The sequence below is a fragment of the Pteropus vampyrus genome, unplaced genomic scaffold (assembly GCF_000151845.1).
Source record: "Pteropus vampyrus isolate Shadow unplaced genomic scaffold, Pvam_2.0 Scaffold2, whole genome shotgun sequence".
Lineage (NCBI taxonomy): Eukaryota > Metazoa > Chordata > Mammalia > Chiroptera > Pteropodidae > Pteropus > Pteropus vampyrus.
The window spans coordinates 9,948,718-9,962,349 of record NW_011888783.1 but is presented as its reverse complement, the minus strand read 5'-3'; the positions used below and the strand labels follow the sequence as shown (position 1 = coordinate 9,962,349).

Here is a 13,632-nt window from a genome sequence, read left to right as displayed (position 1 = left end):
TGTGGGTTACAAAAGCAGATTGCAAACCATAATATGATAACCAAAGGTTAGGTAATTCCATTACCTTTCCCTTAATATCGAGGCTACCTGTTCTGGTGAACATATTTAGATTCAATTCAATGTTTTATTGAGTGTCTTCTGAGAATAAGGCAGTATGAAAGGTATTGAAACACAAACTATATTCCCTTGGCTCAAAGCAACATTTTCAACTCAATTGCTCAGCTGTGTGTATACCCACTGAGGGAAACCTGTAAGAGCTCTAGTGCTGCTGAAGACAAAAGATTTCTTTTGTTTGCCTCCATTTTTCCCCCTTACTCACTTTATATGACCAGGGAGAAAGAATGTTAGGGTCTGCCTTCATCCAACAAATGAATTGTTTTGTTTTGTTTTGTCTTGTTTTGTTTTGTTTTGTTAGCATGAACATTATGTATACGACACAGCTGTAATGGTAAAGACTGGATTCCAGAATCGGCAGACCTGGTTTCAAACTCTTAACTACTGAGTGATTTAACATCATCAAATCAGACTTTGATTATATGTCAAACTGAATTTAGAATAGTACTTACCTCTCAAGAGTGTTGTGAGGAGTAAAGAGGATAATGATTTTAAAGCACTTAGCATTGTATACTCAAATGTTAATCATTTAAAAATATTAGTAATTATATTATTTCTGAACAAGGTGCTAAAGAGGATATATGGATTATAAATTGAGACCCCCTACGGCCAAGTGTCAAATTCTTCTAAAGGGAATGAACTACACATCAATAATGTGGTTTACAGGAAGAAACAGGGAGAAACTCTTATTATCCAGAATCCCACCTATGCAGAATATAGCTGAGAAATGGAAAGTAAGTGAAAAAGGAACCAGTGTAGTTAAATTAGTTATCATAATGTACACATATACCCTGTGAAAATAAGGACACAAAATAAATCATGAGCAATTGGCAATAATTATTGTAATATTCCACAGTTGTAATCATGTTTTCTCTCACGCAGCTCTATTATTGATCTTTTATAGGGTGGGTTATGTTATCCATGTTCACATGCAATGGGAAAAGCTGTTCCAACTTGGTCCTAGTCTAGAAGTTATATTCTAGAAGTTCACTCCTGCAGTCAGCATGAAGGACACACAGATAGAGATACATAGATTTCAAGGTCATGCAGGCAGAGTGGCCATTCCCAGACTATCACTAACTCCCTGCTTACATTAGAGAACACTGAAGAAAAGCAAAGTCCTTCCTGATAACACACTTCCTGATAACACACTTTTAAAGTCTAACACTGAGTAGTTGTAGACTGAGATATAGAATGTCCCGGAAAACAACAATAGAGGCTCTGATAGAAGAAATGTGAATTTATACACATAAAGAGTTTAGAACAGTTCTGTAAATACAGTAGATCTTTAGTGAAAGTTGGCTTTTATTATTATTATTCTATGAAAAGAACAACTTATATACACAAAAGCGTATCAGTGGAACCTGGACAGGTTTAAGAATGTGTAGAACAATTTAGAAACTTAGAAATTTAGATCCAAAAAACATATAAGGATGTTTTGTTTGTTTAAAGGAATCAACTCCTTAGTTAATAAGGAAACACCTTTTATACCTGATTTCATGTTTAAGTTAACTCTGTAGTAGTCTACGTACATAGATATTCCTTAGTTTTAAAATTGTCATCTTCTTAAACTTCCCATCTAAAACTCTTCCAGGTATTATTACACCTGATAGACAGTGTCTGGATCTACTATAGTTCAAGTTCTAGGGCCTATCCAGAGTGGGCAGATCAGATAAGCATGCGGCCTCACATAAAGTTGTCTTAGCATGTTTGCTGGGGCAAGTTTATGGTATTACTCACATATTTTACTCAAAAATGAGACCTCTTAAGCCCTTCTTCAGAGTTCATTTATTTTTATTCTTTCTAATTCAATAATAAACATGGATTGAATTTCAAATATCTACAAGGCCATGAATATGTGTCTGGCCAGCCAAAGTAAGGTCAACTTCATATTCATAAATTAAATGACAAATGTGTTGGGGGAGCAATGAACACATTCAAGCCCCTGAACTAAGATCTGTGCTTCAAAATCTGTGTGAAATTGAAAAAACAGTACAGTTACCTATTAGAGACAGTTTTCATTTTCTGGTTTTGAATATATAATCCCTAGGTTTGTAAATCACTCCCCCGTAAAGTGGAAATGCTGCTTTCATGTTATCTATCACTTGACTTACCTAAACTTTTGAAATTCTCTGCTAGTACATTGATTTTGAAGACTTTTTACAAAAGTTAATGACTCATAGGGTAATCTGTGTGGCTTAAACACAATGGCAACCTGTGCTGGTGGTTGTTGTGTGCATATACTGTGCTTGTTGTGTATATTTTTTCTAATTAGTCATACATCCTGAAGCAGTTAAGGATGTGGGAAGAAATACGAATTATACCAGCACTGCTCTTAGCCTGACCTATGGTGAACTTGAATGAGTAAAATACTCCCTGGAGAGAAAATTGCTCACTGTATAAGGTGGGTGTATTCCTTTCTATTAAGGCAACAGGATACATTTAGCAGCAAGGAAAAGAGAGTTTATTAAATATATTCTGAGTAAGACCCTCTGGTGATTTGTTGTTTTTCAGACTCTATTTCTTGGCTTCTAAGATCTGTCCCTTAGAAAGAGAGTAGTCAAAAAACTGAAATTAATCAAGAATCCATGAAGTCTTCCTGGTAAAGGGATAGAAAGGAATTTAATTTAGATTTTAGTAAGAAGTCTAGGATAATTTTTAGATAAACTATAAGGCTATTGACTTGTATTTACTTTTCCCAGATAAAATTTAATTACTCTCTGATAAAGCAAGTTCCTTCTAATTATATTTGATCTAAAAAATTAAAACACAGCAAATTAACAAAGGAAAATGATATCCAGATTAAAAAAAAAAAAAAGCTAGGAGAATTACATGTTATACTCAAGGAGTGCTCTGGAAAGGGTGCTAACAACTAAACAAAGGAAGTTTAGTGTGTAATGGTAGGAGGAAAGGTAGCTAAAGAAAAGAATACTGTATTAATGGGCCTCCGGTCAGTGTCTGAGAGTCCAGAGGGGAGTGAAAAGTAAAACCAAAGTGTTAGAAGAAACTCTCAGTTATCTATAATCACTGCCTTATACCCAGATGAGGAAACTGAGGCCTTACATGGTAAAGTGACTTGTCCAAGGACACAATGCATTACAATGTTATTACTGGGGTGTATGTCGGTCTTCTTCTGTGTTAGGTAATTTATGCTATTGAACACTCTCTTCCTTTTTAGATGTGAAAGGAAGAAGTTTCTAAAAGCACAAATATTTAAGGTCATTATGTGGACTGCCAATAAAATAACTTACTAAATGCATATAATCATTTAAAATAGACTCCTACCAATAATGTCAAAATTGATAATGTATGAAAGATATTGTCTATGAAATACAGAGCCACAGATTTTAGGATGTTTTCTTGGGGGAGAATATCTAATATTTAAATAGAAAATTGATTTAATATTACAATCCAGCCTTGATAATTAATAAATCGTCAAAGTATTTTAAAATGTGTTGCGGGACCAAAGAAGATATACAGATGGCATAAAAGCATATGAAAAGGTGCTCAACATCATTTATCATAAGGGAGTTACAAAATTAAAACACTAATGAGATTCTACTACACACCTATTAGAATGGCTAAAATCCAAAAAACTGACAATACCAGTGGTTTGTAAGTATGTAGAGAAATGAACTCTCATTGATTCCCACTAGGAATGCAAAATGGTTCAGCCGTTTGGGAAGGCAGTTTCTTACCAAGTTAAACATAGTTTTACCATATGCTCCAACAATTGTGCTACTAGGTGTTTACCCAACTGAATTGAAAATGTATGTCCACCCCAAAATCTGCATGTAAATATTTGAAACATCTTTACTCATAATCGCCCCAAACCAGAAGCAACCAAGACGTTCTTCGACAGGTGAATGGATAAGCAAACAGTGGTACAATTATACAATGAAATACTATTCAGTAATTTAAAAAGAATGATCTATCAAACAACAAACAGACATAGATGGCTCATATTGCTATGTCAAAGAAGTCAGTATGAAAAGTCTAAATACTCTAAGATTCCAATTACATGACATTCTGAAGAAGGCAGAATTATAGAGAGAGTTGAAAAGATCAGTGGTTGCCAGGGGTTTAGTGGGGGAAGGAGAGCGCTGAACACATAAAACACGGGAAATATTTTAGGGTGAGGAAACTTCTGTATGTTACTATAATAGTGGATTCATGTCACTATACATTTCTAAAAATCCATCAAATTTTACAATACGAAGATTGAACCTTAATGTATGCAAATTAAAGAAAAATAATTTAGGGGGTCAGGGAATCCCAGAATGAAATGCATGATGTAAGAAAAGAATGTAACTGTGTTACAAAAGTGTAAGAACTCAACAAATGTGTATTACAAAAAAACCTCACTGAAGGTGATGAGGGAAAAGTTACTGACCTAAGTAACTTTGGAAATGAATGGGGTCTGTAAGTCTAAAAAAATATCAAAGGGTAATGCACTTGAGCATATATTTTAGTTTACGAAGTTGTTCCTCATAGGAGTACAAGTTAAAAAAATTAGTACCATTATATGTTTATACTGGAATTGAACAATGAAGTAAGTAGATGGTGGGTAACAGAACCCAGATTTCTCACTGTTAGAATGGGAGGTTACAGAGAAGCAAGGGGAATAGGCTAGACTAATCTGTGTGGTAATGGATTAGAGTTGGAGACATCAGTATGAACTCGTTTACTGTAATATGTTTAGTGCATATAGATATGTGTATATACATGGACTAGTATTCTCACAGATGTCTCCTTATTCTGTCAGTCAAGAGGGCCTAGAAGCAATGACCCTCCAAGAACTGGGACAATAAACACACAGACCTTGGTTTCCCATACCATTCTTCAATAAAAGGAATGAGAGCTTCTTGGAGAAATGTCTGATGCTAGAACTGGGGCAAGAAATGTGTAAGACTAGAACATCTTGCAATGCCAAGGAGTAAGGAAATGCTCAGGAAAAAAATAAAAAACAAACCACTATAATGGGGCTATATCAAAAGGACAAAAAAGTCAACTAAAAGAGCTTACAATGGTGAAAACTGAAACAATTTATGCAACAAAATAATAGTGTTGGATTATAATCAAACTATAAAATAAATATCCATAAGCCTAATATTGACACAAATAAGTGATTGAGTAAATAAATAAGTGGGGGACAAGAAACAAATCTCCCTTGAAGAAAAATTCCAAATAATTGATGAAGATATTGTACCTTCAAGGAGGTAGAGCATAACTCCCCACTCCTTAAATGTGGTCTGTGATTAGAGACTTCCAAAGAGTGGTCTGTGATAGAAAGCGGGGAGAAGAATAACTTCACAGTGAAGACACTTGACAAACACCATCTCAGCCAGGTGATCAAGGCTAACATCAACAGGGATTTCAACACACTGTCATGGTGATAGCATATACTCTAGACATGATGTGATGAAAATGGCATTTTACCTCAGTGATCTTCCTCCCCCAAACATATAATCCCAGTCTAATTATGAGAAAAACATCAGTGAAACCCCAATTGAGGGATAGTCTACAAAATATCTAACTAGTACTCCTCAAAATGATACTTGTTATCAAAAACAAGGACGGTTTGAAAAACTGTCACAACTAAGAGGAGCCTGAGATAAAATGACTAAATGAAATGTGGTATCTTATATGAGATCCTGATACAGAGAAAGAACATTAGGTAAAAACTAAATAAATCTGAATAAAATTAGTTGATATAATGTGTTAATATTGGTTCATTAATTGTAACAAATGAACTATACTAATGTGAGATAAATAGTAGGGGAGATTGGGTGTGGGGTATATGGAAATCCTCTCTACTATCTTTGCAATATTTCTTTATAATAGTCTAAAACAAACATACAAAATGTTTATTTTTTTAGAAATGTGTTCGGTAGTTTCAGAATGGTAGTTAGTTTCACATGTGTTTTCATGAGACATAATGAGACAGGTGTTTCAAATTGTCCTGAGTCACAGGACTGACCCATATCGATCTTGCCAAAAGTTAAGTAACTTTTTAGATTTTTTTATTGTTTCAATAGGAACACACCACTGTTTTTTAAAAAAAGGAATCAATTTGGAAACTGTTTTAATTTTGGAAGATATTTATATTATAAAAAGTAGCATATTTTTAACACAGTTTTCACGTTTCCACTTCACATTGATAACTAGCTTGCAACCAGAGAGCAGTTTAAAGCAGAAAAATCTTGATGCTCTCTAAAATGCTAAATACTACAGAGAGGGTCTAAGACTTTTCCACACTAAAACTCTTTCTGAAATGCATACATTTCAATACAGTCAGTTGTTTGAAGTCAGGCCATTCAGTTTGTAGATTCTTTGGATTATCTGTAGATTTGATTTCTATATGTTATTTTGTCTCATACTTAATGCCATATCACTCAGCCATTAGTGATATGGCATTAAGTATGAGACATACTTATATACACACACACACACACACACATGTATATATATGTATATATAATATACATATGTGTATATTATATATGTATATGTATATACATATATATATACATATACATATGTGTGTGTATATATATACATATATATATATATATAATTTCCAGATGTCCAAAATTGAGAAGAATAAAGATTGTTAGCAGAAAGCAGTCCTAGCAAATAGACTGTGCATGGTCAGAGGTTTCCTGTCCTGTATTTCTTTCCGACTGAATCGCAGGCTTGCTCATGGCCTTGGGTTTGTAAGCATGTCCAAAGATCTGCCTTAACTGTGTGCTCAGAACTGAGGCTGATTTCCAGTGTGCCCTGGTCATCAGATTTCTGGCATCCATTAGGAGACTTTATTACCTTACAGGAAGATGGATCATCAGTACCATTTCCTCCCACATCTGAATCCTGCTTAGAGGACTTGGCCCCAAACACTCCTTTTATAAGCTCTTAGAAGAGTGTGAAAATTAGTGGCAAGGCCTTGGTCCATTTAATGAATTTACAATGTGTTTGAGAGCAAGAGAAACAAAGAGGTCTTTACAACAGTTGGGTTAATCTGTAACTGCAGTTCTGGTCAAATTCCAACAAACCTAAACTAGCTGGCACACACACTAATTATTCCATAGTTTCAATACTCTCAATCAACACTCAACAGAGTTTCTGCTGAGCGCACAACATAACAAAATTATCTTTTACTTTCTGTTCTGTCTGTACTTACTTACACATATAATTTATGTCAGTCTTTCAAATACACTATTCAAAAACTTGTGCTAGCCTGCTCACATACCACTTTCTTAACATCTTCTAGATCACCAATAGCATTACAAAGCCATTGGAAAATTTGTTAGAGTGTGTGTGTGTGTGTGTGTGTGTGTGTGTGTGTGTGTGTGTGTGTGTGTCAGTGGGAGCAGTTTATTTCATAGGTCAACAGAAAGAAAGGGCCTTTTTTTATTGAAAGAATTTTCAAGTTAAACGTGGAAGCAGTTGCTAGGGTAAGGGGCTCATTCCCATCTAAACCGACATACCTAACTTCCCAACAAAGTCAGACAGGAAAAGTTACAATGAAAGGCTGGCTTATTAGAGCCAGAGAGTGAATGTGGCACACATGGAAGGTTGGCTATGCTTTTCCTCTCCAACGAGCATGGGCTGAGAAAGGCAGCAAGTAGTTTCTCTTGTAGAAATCACCCCCATGATGGCATGGAGTTTGGGTATGTTAGGGGAACGGGGGGTAAGGGATTAGGAATGAATGAGAAGTGTGTATGATCGTGCTTCTGCTTTCTTTCTTTACTTGATTTGACATTTTGTGTCATTTAAGAGGGGCAGTAAAGTTTAGAAAGTAAAAGAAAAATATCCGTGTTAGTTTGCCAGGGCTGTTGTAAGCAAAAAAAATATGAGGTGGCTTAGAACAAGAGAAATGTATTGTCTCACTGTTCCGGGGGCCAGAAGTCTGAAATCAAGGTATCAGCAGGGCTATGCATCCCCTCAAGGCATTAGAGACAGATCAGTTCCAGGCCTCTCCCTTACCTTCTGGTAGTTCCTTGGCTATGGTAGCATAATTCCAATCTTCATATGAATTCCCCTTTGTGCCTTTCTCTGCGTCCAAATTTCCCCTTCTTATAAGGGCATCAGTCATTGGACTAGGGGCCCACCCTACTCTGGTACGACCTCATCTTAACTAATTACATCTGCAACAATTCTATTTCCAAATAGGGTCACATTCTGAGGTAGTAGGGGTTAGAATGCCAACATATGAATTTGGAGAGGGGGCACAATTCAACTCATAGCACCATGAAACTATATACAAGTGAATTGGCAATCAACATGAAAAGAGCTATATTTGATGGGTCTCTGTTCTGGGAGAATTCCCTGTCTGATTTGTGAAATAATTAAACCGGTCTTCTGGCCAAGGACATGTTGAAATCATAACAATGGCATGAACTTGGATTGCATTAGTTATAAATACTTTTGAAGGTAAAGTGTCCTTTCAGAAATAACACATATATTTATCGAAATGCCTACCTTCTTACTTCAATGTATTGCCTTTGGCGCACATCCAAAATGCTTCCTGAATAATTTTCCATCTTGTTTTTTTTTTTCTTTAACCTAATGAAATCCTTGAGGAGGCGTCAATAGACTAGGTATATGGTAATTCTATAATTGGTAAATGTATTTAGAATTGAGACAACTTATTTTTCTTTGATACTTTGATCCTTGCTGAATCTCTGCATTTCTTAAAAGTCGAGCAGAAATTTAGTTGTTTGGTGTAAGACAAAGAATATTTCAAAATTAATCCTTCATTGACTTAGAAGTTCAATAACTTCTATCACATCTAATAGACTCCAAATCTCTAATTCTATATGAGTTTTAATAGTACCAAGTTATTTTTATTCCGAAAAATGAATCCATTCAAGATTTCCCCTGGTGAACATTCTTATTGTTAATTAACAATTGAATGTAGCACACAATAAAAGAAAAGTAAGGGCTGGGCGAAAGGGTTCAACTGTTACTTTTTTAAGAAAATAGGACTTGAAAAGGAAGTAAATAATGCTTCTTTAAAAAAAAAAACAACAACAAAAAACAAACAAACAAAAACCTCACAACAAATCCAGACTTCTATATTTTACCTTACTGACAGAAAGAGTCTGAGAACCTTGATATTCTCCAGATCACATAACAGATGCAGTGATAATTCTAAACTTTAGACACTTGGCACAGCTGAGGTTTTATAACAAGGTTTTCTGGCAGAAGAGAGAAGACCTTAATTAGCAAAGTATTCTTGTTAACCTTTAAAGTGTTGTCCTTTTTGGATCTCATAAGGTTCTTTAATAGATGCATCATTTGTTTAGATCATTCAGTTCTATGATTTGATGTATGTTAAAAACTGGCTTCAAGGGCTTACTTATTTATCTTCCCAATGAGCCTAGTAAAGAAGAAACATACCTGCATTGTGTAAGGTCATTTGTTGTTTGCAAACCAACTCTGTCTCCCTTTCTGTAAGAAACTGGGAGGTGTCTAAGGTTTTTCTTTCAATAGTATATACTAAAGCACTATCCATCTGATGCCTTGTAAAATAAGATGGTATCTGATCATGTGGACTGGACTTCTCCTTTCCTGGTTTTTACACAGTTGAGAGGCTGAGGGGTTAAACAAAGGGAGCAAGGTAGTGAAGAACATGGGGCCTGAGAGAGCACATGATCCAGGCTGCCCAAAGTTTCGGGGAACCTCAGGTGGCCTGCTCCACTTGAGGTCCAAGAGGAGACTGGCATTTTGCCTGTTTTAGATATAGACTTCAGGGATGGAGAGAGGAGGACCTGAATTTTGCCAGGGCTTTTGCCCGAGATGTTTGCTTTACATTCTGAGATGAGATAAATGAAGCTCCAAGGTAACTTGAATCACAGTGGGTGTCAGAGAGAAAGCAAGGATTTCATAGCTTTTAGGAATTTCAATATTACTATAAGGTACCTGCCAAGTGTGGTACTCTCACACTTGGCAATAGGTCTGAGTACCTGTCCAAGGAAGGCCTGAGCTACAGGCCACCAAATAACATTGTGCCAAATATACTAATTTCCTTTCAGCTATTTGTCCTTAGGGGCCCAGCTTTTCTGAAAGCACTAAAACTTCACTGACAACTGTTACGCATATTTTATTTTTACTTCTCTCTTCATTATAGTGATGAGAAAGCACATAAATATTTGAAAGGTTTTACCTCCATGGCATTTATGTAGTAATAGCAGAAAACATAGATAGAAAAACAAAGTATCAAGAGAACGACAACAATAATGTTAGATATTAGCCTTATCTGAGTTTCCTCTGGATAAGACATCAAGTTAAGCATTGTAACTAAATAATGTATGCATAAAATAATGTATGCATTATTTTAGTTAGCCCTTACAACAGCCCGAGGAGGTAGACTTGAAAGATTAAGTATCTGTTAGTATAGAATGGGATTCAAACCTGGGACTACACGTCTGATTATAGAGTCAGGTTCTTAATAACTGTGCTATATTGACTGCTATACTTGGCCTCCCCTGTTCAGTTTAGAAGAGGAGGGAAATGAGTGGTTACAAATCAACACAGTAAATAAAAAGTGATTAGAATGTATGTACTTTCTATTTGTTGGTTGTAAATTGCTATTTTCTAGAGTCCTAGGTTGTGACTGCTAACTACCATGATTCCTGAGTTCATAATTTAGCACTGCTAAATCTAGTCAGGAGAATGTAGTTTTTGGTGAATGGTGAATGAAAAAGTGTGAGCGAGAAACCTTAGGCTGGTTTCTTGATAAGGACTCTTCCTGAGATATGATCAACTTCCTTTTTTGCATTCCTAGACTAAAGCCCAGAGGACTCTTACACAGAATGGTGGTTCATTAGCATTTGCCCACCTGATGTAGGTTTGGGTGCTTATACTCTGCCTAAAGCATTTACAATTGATTTTCTACCCTGAAGTCTAGACTTATGAAGACATGAATTTGCACTGAACTCAGGTACTAAACTCTGACCTAGTCTGGCTACAATTTGAGAACTGAATGCCATGCAATACAAGATCGATTGGCTACTATATCACAAGTGAGAAATGGAACTTGGATACCCTGAGATTATTTGAAACTCTGTACTCTCTCAATTCTCTCAAAGAAAAGTAATTTTTATATGTGCTTTTTAGAAGTGCTCTTCTATTAAATAGTAATATAAATATATACTTTTAAAATACAGAATATATAGAAAGGAAAATATAAATCTTAGTTCCCTTACCCAAAGACAAACACTGCAACAGGTCTGTTAACATCTAGTCTTTTTTCTATTTTCACTAGAGGTGTGTGTGTGTGTGTGTGTGTGTGTGTGTGTGTGTGTGTGTGTGTTATAGAACAATATTAGTAGTTGTGCCATATAATGGGGCCCTTAGTAAATATTTGTTGAGTAAATTTTAAAAATAACATTTAATTAGATTCTGAGAGCTATTTTTCAGAGGAATTTTTAATGAACAATTATAATACTAAGATATAAATTTCATAATAAAATTATTGACCTTGAATTCAAATGCCATCATGAGAGTAATCTGGCACCAACAATTCCACATTATTGAAGAAATATTAATGTGGTCAGTTCAGTCAGGTGTGGTTTGTTCCTTAGGACCTCTCTGGTATGGTAAACATTTGGCATGTTGACGGTAATAATAACAATAACTGCTGACATTTACTAAATGCTTAGTATATGTCAGGAAAAAAGTCCTAATTGCTCTCCATTTATTAACTCATTTAACACTCAAAACAGCAGTAGGATTATCTACATGTTACAGAGAAAGAAAGTGAAGTAGTTTTCTTGTGATCACACAGTTAATAAAAAGTGGAATTGAGATATAAACCCAGGTAGATTGGGTCATGCTTTGGGGGGATTCTGAAACCGCAAACTAATAGAACTTGCTTCTCTTCTTTTCTAGTAGGTATAGTCCTTTCTTAATTTCAACTCATTAAAAAAAATGCTTTTTAGTTTAAGGCAGTGGAAGGAAGGCTGGCATCAAATATTTTGATCGAAAAAGGTGATAACAAACAAAAAAAGCTGGAAGCTTTTTCATAAAGAAATTGCATTTCTAAATGTTCTGTATTAGAATATAATAAGTCTTCAGTTATACTCAATTACTACCCATGTTGTACAACAGATACCTTCTATTTTAATTGCTAATAAAGGGCTATACAACTAAAAAAAAAATGACTAGAAGATTGCCCTGTTTAAGTGTAATAGTAAAACTCAAAGGCTTTTGACCCAAACTGCCAGGACCAGTATTTTGGTAAGAGCTGGACTGGGACCTTGAATGGACTATGAGTATGTGCAGGTGGCATCCCTGAGGAATCAGAGCCTCAGTGGACCGTGAGTGTTACAGCTGCATAACTCACTGAACTGTCTTGCCAGTTTCTACACTGCCTCAACTGGGAATAATTCAAAAAAGAAAAGCTCATATTCATTCCATTCTTCTGGAGCTCTGTGATAGCATTTAATAATACTCAATGGGATGTCTTCCACATATAGCATTATGGTATTTCTTCAAGTAATTGCTGAAAGATACAGGGTCTAATTGTTCTATAATATTCATGCCTATTTTATCTAGATGTTCAATGGATCTATAAATCTCCCCCTGAGATTCATCATAGTAACTGTAATAGAACCTTTGGCCCTAATGCCAGAAATCAGAAGAAACCACAAAGAGATTACTAGGATCCGCTAAATATTTACTGAAGAGTTTTCTGAATTCTTGTTCTTTTGACTCATTCAGAGCTCCACCCAATATAAGAATAATGGTAAACTCATCCTTATGGCTTTCCATGGCTTTAGCTGTATAAGGCAAATGCATTTCAATACTGTGCTGATCTTCATCTGTCTGCAGAGACATGCATTCAAACATCCCTGTCTTCCATAGTTCTCTGTAAATCTCTTGGTCAAAACCAAGGTCATACAGAGGTGTCCTATATATATCCACTCTGGAAAGCGCACATGGAGAGAGGTGCACATGATGAGAAGGCCCAAGTGAAGGCCTGGAAAATTCTCTGGCTACTGGATCAACTTGTTCGTAAGCATGAGCAGCACAAGACCCACAGTACATAAGTACATCCTGTGTGGGTTGCTATAATGGCTCTAGCAGGTCTTTTTGTAGACCGCACTTGTGAAAGCCAAACTTCTAGCTGTGATTCAGCGGTGGTCCTGAGGCTGTGTACAGCTCCTGGCATGACTGACTGCTCAGCAGACGACTCGGCTGGATATCTCAGTGCCCGTGCTGCTCTAAAGGGGCCGGGGAATCTCTTCCAGTATTATTATACTATGATTTCCCTTCTTGAATTTTTCATTTTAATTTATCATTAGTCAACTTGAGTATACTTTCAAGCAACCTTTTTCAATAAGTATATGATTGGTATAGATTTACAAGTCTATGTGCTACATTTAATATATTTTGACTGCAAGTAACAGAAAATATGACTCAGATTGGCTTAAACCAGTGGTTCTCACACATTAACCTGCATCAGAATCATCTGAGGGGCTTCTTAAGGCACAGATTGCTGAGCCCCACCCC

At 35.8% G+C, this 13,632-nt stretch overlaps 1 pseudogene; it reads right to left on the bottom strand.

Moving 5' to 3' along the window:
- Positions 1–12,427: 12,427 nt before the first annotated feature.
- Positions 12,428–13,332, bottom strand: LOC105291909 (annotated as a pseudogene).
- Between the last annotated feature and the right edge of the window lie 300 nt (positions 13,333–13,632).